Source organism: Capsicum annuum, chromosome 7 (assembly GCF_002878395.1).
Source record: "Capsicum annuum cultivar UCD-10X-F1 chromosome 7, UCD10Xv1.1, whole genome shotgun sequence".
Classification (NCBI taxonomy): Eukaryota; Viridiplantae; Streptophyta; class Magnoliopsida; order Solanales; family Solanaceae; genus Capsicum; species Capsicum annuum.
In genome coordinates this window covers 223,665,827-223,681,481 of record NC_061117.1, presented here as the reverse complement: position 1 = coordinate 223,681,481, position 15,655 = coordinate 223,665,827, and the positions used below count along the sequence as shown (strand labels likewise).

General features: G+C 35.7%; 1 long non-coding RNA gene across 1 annotated transcript; it reads left to right on the top strand.

Annotated features, from left to right (window-relative positions):
- The first annotated feature begins 9,074 nt into the window (after nucleotides 1–9,074).
- On the top strand, nucleotides 9,075–14,098 carry LOC124885490. Its single transcript, XR_007042587.1, has 3 exons — nucleotides 9,075–9,112; nucleotides 13,551–13,670; nucleotides 13,795–14,098. It is a non-coding gene; the product is annotated as an uncharacterized LOC124885490 (long non-coding RNA).
- Nucleotides 14,099–15,655: the final 1,557 nt, after the last annotated feature.

The following is a 15,655-nucleotide window of genomic DNA, read 5'->3' as shown; positions in this document are numbered from 1 at the left end:
AGTCTTATGCCTTGAGCAAGCCTTACCCATGTACAAATTTTGCTTGCCTCCTTTCACTCTCACCTGCAAAATAAATTAGGGGTTAAATTTAGGCACCCAGATAAGCTTGGGTCCTTTCTTATGAGTAAATGGATGAATCAGATTTCTTCTAGCCCATGCAGGAAACAGGTTACGTGACCTGCTTCTCTGACCAGGTTTACTTATCCTTTTCTTGGTCTGAGATAGTTTATTTGCCAGATTTAGACTGCTAGATCTGTTTTTGGCAGAAACTGAATATTCAGTGGTTGGATGTCTAAGGTTACCACAAATATAACATAAATCTTTAGGAACATCAAAATTTTTGTGGAATCCTAATCCTGCCTTTTCACTGTAATTTCTTTCCCCCAATTTGTGAACAATTCTTGAGGAGTTTGTCCATCTATTTGCCCTTTCAAGATCTAGTTTTAGTTTAGAAACTTCTTGACTCAACTTATTCATTTTTTCAGTTAGATCATGACATTCTTGTTTATATCTAACTAGATCAAGTTCAACATTTTCTTGATCTTTACTCATGGCCTTTTTTTCCTTTTCAGAGAATGTCAATTTTAGAACTTCAGACTTAAGATCATTGTTTGAAGAATCAAATTGCTCAACCTGTTTCTTGAGAGTGCAGTTTTCCTGTTCGACAATGTTCTTGCAAGCTTCTAAATCAATAAAATCAAATTTGATGCTTGCAAGACTGTTGAACAGCTCATCCCTATCAGAAGTTGATTCTTGAAAGTCATCAATTAGTGCACTCATTAATGAAATAAGTTTTGTTTTAGAAAACAAATGCAACTTTTCTTTAAGTTCAAGTATACTTACCTCTGAAGCATCATCTTCTTCCTCCAAGCCTGAATCTCCAAGAACCATGAGTGTTGCTTCATCAACTTCATCATCATCTGAGTCAAATCCCCAAGCTGCTACCATTGCATATTCCTCCCTTTTTTTGGTATTTTCTTTCAATTCCTTTTCAGCCATTTTCTTTCTCTATCCTATTTCCCAGACTGGACAATCTTTGATCATGTGATCTATTTTCTCACACTTGAAGCAACCACCTTGAGACTTATCATTGAAACAACACCTTCTACTTGTTCCTTTCTTGTCCTGACACTTGTCTTTCTTAAATTGTTTTTTAAAGTTCTTGACAAGCTTTTTATCATCCATATCTGATTCTTCTTTGTCAGACGTCTTTAATGCTAGTAACTTATCCTTGGTTCCCTCGTTCTTTTTTAAGTTCTCCATATTCTTCTCATATCTATCCACAAGAGTATCCCAAATTTGTTTTGCGGAGGTACAACCTGAGATCCTATTGTATTCATCTATTCCAAGTCCACAAGTAAGAATATACTTGGCTTTAGCATTCTTTCCAAGCATCTTAAAGTCAGCCTCATCATACTCGTTTTTATCCTTTAATACTTCCTTCTTTTCAACATCCTTCTTCATGAGGTATTGAGGTCCGTCGAAAATTATATTCCATAGTTCGTAGTCCACAGCCTGAAGGAAATCTTTCATCCTTTCTTTCCATCCTAAGTAGTATTGTCCCTTGAATAACTGAGGCCTATTTATGTCTTGTCCTTCGTAGTATCCAATAGGTGGTGTAGAATTCATCTTGTATCTTATCTTAAGGTGTTAGCCTTCACAAGATAACCCCCTCTGATACCACTTGCTAAGAATTCGTGCTCTACTGATTTTCTTATTTTCGCCTAACTTTTGCTTATCGATGGAACGTGCTGCCTGACGTGTTCCACTGACTTGTTTCAAGGAAGCAGTAAACAAAAAGTAAAGAACACAATGATTTTTACGTGGAAAACACCCGGCTCAAAAAGTGTAAAAAACCACGACCTGCACCTCTACAGGATTTAACCCAAACTTCACTAAAAAACTCTGAGCCTCTACAATGACTGATTACAAAACTCTTGTAACCAACAAATAGGAATTATAAACTCTAATTCCTATAACTCAACAACTAGGAATTATAAACTCTAATCCCTATAACTCAACAACTAGGAATTATAAACTCTAATTCCTAACTACACACACCTCCCAAGGTATGTGTTCCCAAAGTCTCTGAGTTTTCCCCAACTCGAAGACTAGCTCCTAATTCAGTTTATGATACACTGAAACTAATATTACATGAATAGCTCAAACACAATGAACAACTCTAAAAATCAACGCTAAAACTCTTAGCTGGATTTTGTACTGAGGACCATGTTCTTCAATGTGTTTCTTCAGTGATTGAGTAGCACTTCGTGAAGTCAATCTGTCGATTGATCTTTTCTGCTTTTTTAAGTGCGTGAATTATTCTGACTGCTGCATCTTCTATTTAAGCACAGCTCTCCAAAGAGTCATTCTTTATTTCAAACTCCTCCTCTAATCAAAACTCTCATTGCATAGAGTTTTACCTCAAGTGATACTCCTTCTTCAATTCCAACTCCTGTCTCCTTGGTGTTGTAGTCAAATTCCAATTCTTTAAATCAGCACATATTAATTTATCAGAATCGTTCTCCTCCCACACATAGGACTCCTTTTTCAACTCAACTTGTTTTTCCTTATCATCATCAAGTGTTTGAATCAAATTCAACTTGTTCTATTCCCCATGTGATCAGTAAGTTGAAGTTTCCAGTTGCATTGAATTAACTCATATCAACTTGTTTCATTCATATTGTCATTCATCAAAACTTCAAGGTTCCAACAGATAGCTGTATTGAAACATTGTCCCAAAAAAAAACAAATGTTTTTGGTCTGAAAATGTATGAGACAAAGTTTCTAGTTCTTTTAAGATTGTATTATTTTTTTTCACTACTATGGAATACAATCAAATGTGATCAGTTGTGAGCAAAGAATCATGTTGGTGCATCTGTTACTTTTAGCTGGACATTGCCAAAAGTGGAAATTAAACAAGCAAAGGAACACAGTAAGCCACATGTTATTTTATAACAGAAAAGTGTTACTCACTCGTCTCAATTTATGTGATACTATTTGACAAGACGAAGAGTTTAAGAAATAAGAGAAACGTCATTTTCATACTATTTTTTGATTAACTTTTCTTGTTAAGTGGGACCTAATAAGAACAAAATCGGGATGGTACCATTAAATAGTTATCAAATAAGGAAAGATGTCAATCTTTCTGGGATGCACTAAAAAGAAAAAGACGGAAGGAGTAAAGTTATTAACACATGAAGTTGTCTTGACTTTGACTCATGTTTTTTCTACTTTTGTAATAAAATAGTTGCAATATGGTAACTTAGATAATTTGAAGTGGAGAGAAGCATTCAGTAACTTAGATAATTTTAGCGTATTTTTGTCATTTTTTTTTTGCTGACGTGGAACCTTTATTATATAAAGTCCATGTTAAAGGTGCCACATCAATTAAAAAGGTTAACAAAAAGTGTCACATCAACTAAAAAGGTTGACAAAAATACACTAAAATTCAGTTCGGGGGTAATAGAATTCCTATGAAGTTGGAGTGTGTTATAGCAAAGTTGGAGTGTGTCAAGGGGTACTAGATGTTTTACTCTTTAAAATGGAATCAGTATGTTAGTAACGAAGTTTATTCTTAGGTTCACCTGATTTTAGGGGCACATCAACTGGTTCGGTTTAATTTTATGAATTATCGATTCAACTTATCGATTGATTGATTTTTTTTCTTTAACCATAAGTCATTCACTAGTGAAATAATGATACAAAATCAGAATAGAAGACAATCCTCTAATTTTCAATTGCTCAGAAAGTTTTTATGTCTGTGTGATGTACCAATAAAATATTTGCATGAAAATGGATGGGTCAAAGTTTCTGATTTTTATCAGGCTTGTACTATTTTTTGCAGTATTATGGAAAACAAGAAAATAGGGTCAGTATCAAAATTCTATTTTTAAATATTGGTGCATTTGTAGCTTTTATCTGGACATGCCAAAAGTGGAAAACAAACCAGCAAAGGGACATAAGTTGTAAGCCACAATTTCAGTCATATAACAGAAGAGTGTTATTTAAAAACAAAAAGGAGAAAATGTTCTGTTTCCATCCTGAACTACACACGAAATTGTTGAGACACATCCGAATTTTAGGAGGGTCCTATTACCTCCTGCACTAATTAAAACCGTATTTTTGGCAACCTTAGTGCCTACGTGGCACATACGTGTCCCTACGTAAGGTTGCCAAAAATACGATGTTAATTAGTCCAGAGGTAATAGCACCCTCCTAAAGTTCGGGTATCCTCAACAATTTCGTGTATAGTTCAGGATGAAAACAGAACATTTTCCCTTTAAAAAATGAATTTGACTTTGGACTCATATCATGACTTGACTTAAAGGTTCTTGTTTTATACTCCTTCCTCTGTTACAATTTATGTGGCACTTTTAGAGTTTGAGAACAAACAATTAAGTTTATCTTTGATCGGTATTTTCTCATATATATTTTAGATAATTTCAAAAAAATTAAAAATTTTATGTCCAAATTCACAATTAAACTTAAACTATTTGACTCTCGAAAAACGAAAAGTGTCACATAAAATGAGATGGGGAGAAAAAAAATAATCTTTCACTCTCAAAAATTATTTTGGTGGAAAAGAATTATATAGCTGCATTAATTGCCTCATTTTTTTGAACATGACAAAAAGAATTACTAACTATAGTAAAATTTCTCCTTTTTCTTTCCCCTTCTCCCTTATTATCCTAAGTGGGGGTTTATCGGAAACAGCCTCTCTACTTATTCGAAGGTAGTGGTATGCACTGCGTACATTTTAACCTCTCTAAATCCATTATGTGGGAATATATTGGGTTTGTTTTTGTTGGTTTCCTTCTGCCTTATCATCTCAAGAATTAAAAGCGCAAAAAATTAATAATCTATTTTTGGTAGTCTTAATTTTTCGTTCATAGCTATAGTTTACGAAATGCAACAATAATTTATATTTGTGAGCAACTGAAATATATCCACTTGCATAATAATAGTGAAACACATTATATCCGCGCACATAATAAATGATCTACAGATATACAATATCTTTATAGCGAAATATATTGTATTTTCACGAATTGATAATAATGAAATGCATTATATTCGTGTACATACTTTATCTCTAGCTAATTATATCCACCTGAATAATATGTATATTCCCTACATATTTGTTATTAAAAGCTCAAACTATCACCATGTTATATAATGTTTGAATTACTGCTATTTCTAATAAACTATAGCCTTAATTTGTTTTGTCACGTAGTTTTTCCTTAATTGTATTAGTGTTGGAGTTGTTTAACATTTAATATTAACTACTAAGAAATTTGTAGAATTAAAAAAAAAAAACTCCTTCCAAAATTCCAAGGAAGTTTTAATGTAGCATATTGCTATAATATAGTATTTCATGTAATTGGTCTACGGTCAGCACGATTAAATATATCACTATAAATTTTAGCTGACATATGACAGATAAAATATCTAATGTATCAAAATAAATAGTGCAAGATATATATTTATAAGAAAATAAATATATAATTTTCTCCTTTTTCTTCGCTAATCCAACCACCATCGTCCGTCTCCACATCTCCACCCACCATCGGTTATTTAATACTAACACCAAAACAACCCCTAAACCTAATAATTTTCTTACTCCCTCAGCCGCCAGCCTGTCTGATACCTTGAATATCCTCTTTCTTCTCTCTTTCAACCACCATTGCCCGCCTCCACATCTCCACCCACCATAGATTATTTTATACTTACCCCAAAACAACCCCTAAACGTAATGATTTTCTTACTCCCTCAGCCACCACCCTCTTTGATCCCTTGATATCATCTTTCTTCTCTATTTCAACCACCATTTCCCGCCTCCACATCTCCGCCCACCATCAATTATTTTATACTTACGCCAAAACAACCCCTAAACGTAATAATTTTCTTACTCCTCAGCCACCACCCTCTTTGATCCCTTGATCTCCTCTCTTCTCTCTTTCAACCACAAATTTCCCGCCTCCACATCTCCGCCCACCATCGATTATTTTACACTTATACCACAATAACCCCTAAACCTAATAATTTTCTCACTCCCTCAGCCGCCACCCTCTCCTTTGATCTCCTCTTTCTTCTCTCTTTCAACCACCAGCGCTCGCCTCCACATCCCCACCATCAATTATTTTACACTTTCACCAAAACAACCCCTAAATCTAATAATTTTCTTTACTCCCTCAGCCACCACCTTCCCCCTTGATCTCCTCTTTCTTCTCTCTTTCAGCCACCATCGCCCGCTTCCACATTCCGCCCACCATCGATTATTTTATACTTACACCAAAACTGTTGGGATGCAAATCAATCCCACATCGAAAAAATAGAGGAAGAATGTCAACTATTTAAGGTGTCACCCAACTCCACTAGTATGAGTCCTTTTGGAAGGTGCCCAAAAAAAAATCTGTGAGGGCTTGGCCCAAAGCGGACAATATCATACTAATGAGGAGTTTGGGTGTGGTTGCATGCGGTCCTAACAAAAACAACCCCTAAACTGAATAATTTTCTCACTCTCTCAGCCGCCACCCTCTCCTTTGATCTCCTCTTTCAACCACTATCGCCCACCTCCACCTACCTCCCCTTTTCTCCTAAAAAATCTAGTTTTGCCATTATTTTAACCACCCCACCCCACCCCAGCCGATTAAATCCAATCCACTAGCTCAAGCTCTTTCCCAAACCTGCCCACCTGAATAGCCCCATGTTACCATCTAAACTCAAACTCTTCATAGCCACTTCATGGTACTTGAAATAAAAATCAAATACAGAGTCCAAAGATTAGTTTGAAAAGGAATACAATCAAGGAGTTTTAGGGTTTGTTTGATTTTTTGGTTAGGGTTTCGGATCGACATTCTGTTGTCGTTCAATTTTCCCAGCCAAATTTCAATCGCCTAGCCATGGACGTTGCTTGAAATAGAAATCAAAAACGAGATTATGAAGAGAATGAATTGTTACTTTGGAAGATATGACAGTTTTGGTGGTTTATCTATTTTAAGCCACCCTTTCAAAACCAATGATTCTGTTGAAATGGAAAAAAGATATAAGGAGGTTCATGAAGTTACTAAAAATGAAATAACGTTTATCATCATGCACGGATGGAGTATTTTGATGGAAAAGCTGGTAGTAAACATTTGGAGCACATGTTGCATTTTTGGCCCTGTTCCACCCTAAAACTTCTTTGACTGTAATACAAGCTCTTATCCCTTGCATGTAATCTTTCTCAAGGAATTCCAATAGCACTTGCCGCTGCTATTCTTGCTAGCATTTATAGAGAACTTATCTTGCTTAAATAGTTGATTTTATCTTCAGCTGAAAATAGTAATAATTCTTCTATATGTATAGAAGAGCCGCCTCTTATCATTCTCGCTCCTTTTTTACTTTGTTCGGTTATGGGCATGGGAGAGATTTCACAATTCGCAGCCTAGTCTTAGATTTGTCTTCGACTATGGGGAACCAAGAACGGCTTGATAGCATAAGGTGAAAGATCTAGAAAGTGAGGATCCGAGGAATGAAATAGATTTTGCAGTAGAATGTTTTCTGTGTCCTTTTTATGCTATTGATAAAAATGGAGGAATATGTGGTGGTTGGACCAAATATGAGAGGAGAAATCTTGATAATTGGTCGATTTATTCGAGCTACTTAATTAGTTGGAATGGATTTGTGGAGAGCTATATAATCCACATAGAATATGTATGCAATTTGGATTCAATCAAGAGTATGTATAATCAAGCTGATTATATCCCAATCTGGGTTCGAGTCCAAATTGCATTGATACTCTGTGTGGGTTGTACAGCTCTATGCATGAATCCATCCCAACTAATTTAGAAGGTCGAATAAATCGAGCGAAGGTCACCATTTCTCTTCCCATATTGGGTCCGATGGCCACATATTCCTCCTCCCTTTTCTTGTAAAAATTGTTGATGTCCCAGTTCTTCACAGTATCAATTGCGTAAGGACGCCACAGAAAACATTCTGCTGCCAAAGCTATTTCATTCCTTGGATCTACACCTTGTAGTTTTTTCACCTTATGCCATCTACCTACTCTTTGCCCCCGGAGTTGATGACAAAACTAGGACTAGGCCGCAAATTGGGAAATCTTTCTCGTGCCCGTAGTTGAACAAAATGAAGAGAAGCGATAATGACAAGAGGAGGCTCATCTTGCGTACATACATAATTATTACTCTTCTCTGGACTGTTTAAGCAAGTTCAAATCCATATAAATGGTATCAACTACAGCAGGGGCAAGTGCCATTGAGTTTCCTTGAGAAAGATGATATGCAGTAGGGATAAGAGCTTGTAATGCAGTCAGAGAATTTTTAAAGGGGTTCACGAACCTCGACAACCAAAGGATCAAAAACGCAACATGCTCCAAATGGCCTCTACCACCTTTTCCTTCAAAATACTCCAACATTGTTCTAGATTTTAGTAACTTTATAAGCCTCCTTAAGAGATTTTTTTTTTATTTCAACAAACTCTTTGGTCCTTAAAGGGTTCAAGACAGTTGGCCTAAAATAGAGAAATCACCGAAAACTGTCATATATTCCGAAGTAACAGTTGATTCTCTTCACGGTAAAATTAATATGTTGGTCTGCAAGTACCATCACTCAACAAGCGCGATAATCAAATCATTATGCAGATAAATCTTGAATGTTGAAGTTGTAATAGCTTTAAACATGAGATAATACATATAAATATGACACCAAATTATAACTTTAACCTTTAACTTTGACAGTCCACAAATATGATCTTTAACTATTCAAAACTGCACAAATATGACATCCGATCCTACGTGGCAAAACGCGTGTTCAACACACAAAACTGGGCGCGTCCAGCTTAAAATCTAACGGCACAATACATTTTTATGACCCTAAACTTGACACCAAATTATAACTTTGACCTTAAACTTTGACAGTACACAAATATGACCTTGAATTATTCAAAACTGCATAAATATGACCTTTAAATGACTTTTCACTATTATTTTTTCATTATTTTCGGCTCAAAGACTAAAACGACATCTAATTTCTTTTGTCATTGCAGGAAAAGAGCAATATTGAAGATTTATTAATTAGGTGGGTCAGCCTCATACGAAAAAATCGTGCGGGTATGTATATATATTGTAAAGCAGAGGGTGAATTTAAATTATATAATATATCTAAATATAGTTTATTTAAATATTAAATTAAAGATGAAACTATACTGATAATAAAAAAAATTATAGTTTTAATAAAACGTTATTAAATTAACCTTATTAAGGATAGTAGTAGTGTATTAAATTAACGTTATCAAATTAACGTTGTTATTAAATTAACGTTATTAAAACGTTATTAAATTAATGCAGGGGCGGACCTACGTGGTTGTCATGGGGTTCACCCGAACCCCCTCGGTATAAAAATTACGTTGTATATATAAGGTAGAAAATCTATATTTATATACGTATATTAATGTTGAGCCACATGAAACAAGGCACTTAGATAGCCAAGTGGTGTTATTTGCTCTTCTTGGGAGCTTCCTTCAGCCTACTGCGCAGGTTCGATCCCTAAATAAATAAATAAATAAATAAATAAATAAATAATAATAATAATTAAAAAAAAAAACGACGTCGTTTTAACACAAAAAACAAAATTTTGACAGTGCACAAATATGACCTTTAACTATTTAAAACTGCACAAATATGACCTCTCTCCAAGTCAACCCTTTTAACGACGTAGCATCGTGTGATTGGATTACCTTTCCACATAGGCGCGAATGAAACTCACGCATGGGGTTGCAAAATTGGAGGTCATTTTTGTTCAGGTTTTGAATAGTTAAAGATCCTATTTGTGCAATATTTAAGTTTAAGATCAAAGTTATAATTTGGTGTCAAGTCTAGGGTCATATTTATATTATCTCTTTAAATATTCTCTACCTTGCTGGCTTGCTCTTTGTACCGATTGATGGTGATATATTGTCATTGTCAAATTCTTTCTTTTTGTTTTAGCAAATTAATATTCTTTTTCTCCGGATTCTTGTGATGCCTTTCTTATTTCAAAAGTCAAATGAATTTCTCTTTCGTGTATTTTTTAAGTGCCTTTTATGTATTTTGAATTGTTAATTAATGTGATTATAACATTTTTTACATAGTTTTTAAAGATTCTACGTCCGAATTCTTAAGGTATGTGTACATCATCATTCGCCCCAAAATTCAATATTCGAACCTTACCAGATATGTTGTTATTGACACATGAATTGGGACAAAAGAAGTACTCTTGAAGAGTTGCAATGGATTGCTCCTAAACTCTGGAATCTGTCCTCAGATGAACTCACACACAAGACCTAGGAGAAATATTAACTATGAAGTGCAAGAATAAAGTAAATAGCAGGAAGGATTTTTACGTGAAAACTCCTTACTCAAGGGAGAAAAACTACGACCTGCCTCCAGGATTTCTAAGTTCTACTATATCCAAGCAACTTCTTGAATACATTCCCCAAATTTCAGGATTAAACTCTTAATCTTTACTCTCCTAGTAATAATTTCTATTACAAGAAAATAGTACAGCAACTCTACTGCACTCACACACCAGCTAACTCTAACTGAAAATCCAAGCTAACTCTAGCTTGAAAATCACCTAACTCTAGATGATTACAAAGAGAAGCTTTACACCACACCACCTACTAACAATCATAAGCAAAAGTAGGCAAACATTTAAGAGAACATTTCAAAGACTCAAGTACAACAAGAAAATAAAATACAACTTGATGAGCTATCAGTTCCCTGTTGCCGAAGAGTCTTTGATTCACAGCTTCAGAGATATTTAATTGTAAGAATATGGAAGCATTGGTTTTTTTGTTGGAGAAGATGATCAATATATATGTATGACATAAGAAAACCTAGGAGAAACCTCATTGGTTGAGACAAAAATATGGCAGCAGCTTTTTCACCAACTTTTGTAGCTTTCACCAGTTGTGACAGTTGGATGTGATAGTGTTAAGTGAGCCCAACTTATTCCCTAAGTAATAGCAGTTTTGACACCACATAATCTCCCAGAAACAGTTCCCAACATACTATTTGTTACTCATCAAAACAAAGGACTTAACAACTCTCTTTGTGTCAATTTATGGAACCATTCGTTTATCCAAAATCAATTTTCTAAAAATGACTTAAAAGGCAAATTCAACAGTTTTAGTCTAAATCTTTTATTTGTATTAATAAATCTACTATATTCGTATAAATTTATGCACAACTCAATGACTAATACTTCCACCGTTCATTTTACTTATCACATTTTGACTTGACACGCCATTAAGAAAATAATAATTGACATGACTATTATACCACAATATCCCAGTTAATTGATATTTAGTATTATATACTGAAAAATAATTTGAAGAATAAATAATTAATGTTACGAGTAAAACAAGGAAAAAAATAATTATTTTTTTGATATGTCAAAAATGATAAAGTAAAAATAAAAAATTATTTTAGAAATAAGTAACGAGTAAAAGTAAATGGAGGGAGCATTTAATGTCACCTTTTGAACATGGAGCTTTTCTTTCTCTTTGGTTATCACGATCAGGGGAAGACCTACGCATATTTTGGAGGTGGCCCGGCACCCATTAAACTCGACGTGAAATAGGTATAATTATATATAAAATATATGAAAATCGATATAAATTATATAAAAGAACCAATTAAAATCGGAAGTTGGTTGGGTGCACTGTCATTCAGGTTGATCTTAAGGCTATCTATTGATAGGTGTGCCCTGAGTTCAAACCTGGTTAAGGCAATATTTTATTTTTTATGTAGTAAGCACCCATAAATCCTGATTCCGCCACCGATTACGATTTGTGTTTCCAGGTAATGAATATGATAAAATAGGTATACATGTTTTCCCTATAGCTGTTAATCTTGCTAGAGGTATGCGACTGGCGCTTGCTCCAGCTGTTCTTGCTAGCATATATATCCAGCTGTTCTTGCTAGCATATATAGGGACTTGAGCTTGTTGAAACAGACTATGATAATCGCTTCATCAAATGAGCCAAGTAGTAGTGGAGATGATGGAGACGGATTTAACATTCTAGAATTTAGTCTTTGGGCGCCATTGTTCTTTGTTCAAGTTTGGGCCTGGGAGAGGTTGGTAACTTTGCGGCCAGAACAGGTTGGGAATTACAATATGGTTAGTGGGGTGAGAATAGGACGATGGCACAATGTGAAACAATCTGGGGTGATTAATGTGAGGACTACTATTGACTCGTCTGGAGAGACGTTTCAGTGGAGGCTGTATGCCTTGGCTGTGGAAGGTTGGTTAATTCCCAAGTTTTACAAGGAAAAAGAAGAGTGGACGATAAATGAAGGGCAAAATTTGGACCAAGAATTGGAGTCCTTCGTTAGATGCTTCAGGGCATCAGAGCTTGTTGGATTTGATTTTCAAGAACTTTATCTACCAAATCGTGTAGCAATGCAGTTTGGATATGATCAGGACTTCCCTAAATGGATTGCCCGCTTGCCTTCAAGTCCAGAACTTGCCTGGTGGTGACATTGTGCCTCCTGGTTTTGTGGTGAATCATATTGAGAAGAAAGAAAACACACATTGACCTACCATGCACATGAAAGCAATGGGAGTAGCAGTGTAGGTTCCCCCAAGTGCAATGCGGAAAATCAGAACGCGAATGTATCTATGATGGTTTGTCAAACAGTGGCCTGCGACATTGTGCCTCCTGGTTTAATGGAGAAGTGTAATGCAGGAAAAAGCATTTACGCATCCACTGATGCACATGACAGCAATGAGAATAGCAGCGTAGTTCCTCCCAAGTGCACTTGGGTAAATGAGAAGGAGAATTTATCTATGGAGGTCTGTCTAACAGTGGCTTGCGACGTTGTGCCTCCTGATTCAACGGAGAAGCATACTGACTGTGAACATGATAGAAATGACAGTAACAGTAATATAGCACACAATCCTGTTGTTTACAAGCAGAAAAGTGGGGAAAGAACCAGCTGTGATGATCTTATAATGGCTATAGAACTTCGTCTTAGCAAGCTCAAGAGACAATCTGCTTCATGCAGGAGATACTAGACCCAACATAGTACGATTTCCATTGCCTGTTTATTTTCCTTTTGTGTAGTTTACTTGCTCCAGAGTTGGTGCTTGGTTTACGTATTTCAATTTTCTGTTTACATACTCTCTTTTGATTAGTTTTTGTATACACTACTTGAATACTCCATTTCTAGTAGAACTGTTGAGGCAGAACTTCAGTCCTTATCTTATGTATATGATTTCCGTTCAGCGCTTTGGTTTGTTATTAATTATAACATGCTGAATTTGGCAAAAGACTTAAGTCATAGCTTTATTTCAAAGAGAAGTTTAACTTAACATAAGTTCAAATGCTAACCAGAAAAGCGATGAAAAGTAGCATATCCTACATTGTGCTTGGACTTCTGTATGCATATCTAGATTCTAGTATACCTCTCTTGTACACCAGATTCAATTTTGTTGATGTTTGCTAGTAAATACTGGCTTCCAGAGATCCATGCTCAACTACACGATAATTTGTACAAACTGCAGGGTCGGGATCTTAACAATTGCTTCCATTCAGCTTCCTGGTATAGCTAAGATGTTTTCCAGTGAGGTGATGTCAGCTTCTGCATGGATTCATCTGTTGGCCATAGATCTTTTTGCTACAAGGTCAATCTCCTGGTGTCTTATCTTTGTTGGGGTATGCCCCTTTGCTTTCTTTTTGGGACAACATTGAGGACTGAGGTGGATGCCACTGTTAAGACATCTAACTAGAGTATTTCACTTGAAACAGGCGCCATTCTCTGTTTGCCCCGATGGAATTCTTACTCACTTCATCACCAAAGCTCTAACTAGTATCCCAGAAGAGAGACCGCGTAGGACTCATTAACCGATGTTTTAGACCTTCTTATGTTAGCTGTAAATGATCAGCCAGTGCGTGACTATCAGGACCGATCTGCTATGCGACTGCATAGTTATCAAAAGTTTTATGAATCCTTTGAAAACATCATTTACTTCAAAGAAGTAGAATATGGAATACTGGTGTGTAGTCCTAGCATAGTGAATAAACCTACTTTTAATACAATATGATTTCAGCAGGTATCATGTTTTGTTTTTACTCTTCTTGCTTTAGTTACTCTACACATCCTCTAAATCAGAGTTGCCTCGCTGGTGCTAGTGGCGGAGCCTGATATTCATTAAGGGGTTCACAAGTGAACATACGAACTAACCAAAGGGGTTCAACATCTAATATATATACATAAAAAATAATTTTAACCACGTATATATAGCATAATTTTTCGCCAAACGAGGTTCGGATGAACCCCCTCAGCAAAAGGTAGCTCCGCCCCTGGTGGGTGCAGTGAGTGGCGTAGCCACATAGAGCGAAAGACGGCCACTTGAACACCCTTTGTTAAATCTTGAACATCCTTAGCAAAATTCTTAGTTTCGCCACAGGGTGTTGTGCACTGTTAAATCTTGAACATCCCAAATTATCTCTCATGATTTTGAAAAATAATAATCTCAAACTTTTTGTTACTTTGATTCAAGACAAAATTATTTATCTTTTACATTTTACCTTTAGTAGTTACTTTTCTTGAAAATTACAAACACTTCTACTATGCAAATGATACATAAATAGAGTAGATATTCAATTAAGATAAAGGTATAAATAGGGATTAAAAAAATAAATAAAATACCCTTCTAATTAATATTTTCTTAAGGAGTTGTCCAAGAGATAAACACGACAAATAATTTGATTTAGTGAGAGTACTTTTGATGAAATAAGAACCTTAAATCAAGTTACAATATACTCTCTCCGTTCGTTTTACTTGGTCCTCTTATCAATGTTAGCCCATATGTTATTGGGTCTTTAGTTTATGGACCTTTAGGTTATTGGCTATGTATATATAGCCTACTCTTGTTTTAGTTAGTTTTATGCTTTTCAGATTATATTGTAAACCTTAGCCTTTCTTCCCTTCAATAAAGTTCTATTAACATGGTATCACAGCTAGTTCAATCCATGTCCTTTGATTTGTTGGTTGAAGATTTTGTAGCAGGCACCTACTGCGCGGATCGAACTCCGCGGTGAGTTCGCTGGGGGGTACGGGGGGCAGCGCGCCCCCGTCCGGGGTTCGGGGCTCCGCCCCGAATTTTTTTGAGGTGCTGCTGTATTCGTTTGCTATTTTCGTTGGGTTTTTTGGTTGGATTGATTCGTTGCTGTCTTCGTTTGCTGTCTGGTATTGTTCGTCTTTCGTTCTTTTGCTTGCTGCCATTGTTGTTCGTTCGGAATTGTTCAACCTAGGGTTTTGCATCTTTTTGTTTTTTTGAATTGTTTGTGTGTTGCTGTGTTTACAATGACTGGAAAGGATGATTCTCTCCAGTCCATTAGTACTCAATTAGATGGTAAGAACTATGCATATTGGAGTTATGTCATGAAGAATTTTCTTCGTGGGAAGAATATGTGGGGTTATATCACTGGAGTAAAACCAAGACCTATCGATGATAAAACTGAAAATTTTGATTTGTTGGTGGACTTATGGGAAACTAATAACTCCAAGATTATCACTTGGATCAACAATTCTGTAACTCAGTCAATTGGTATGCAATTGGCTAAGTATGACTCAGCAAAGGAGGTCTGGGATCATTTGGAAAGA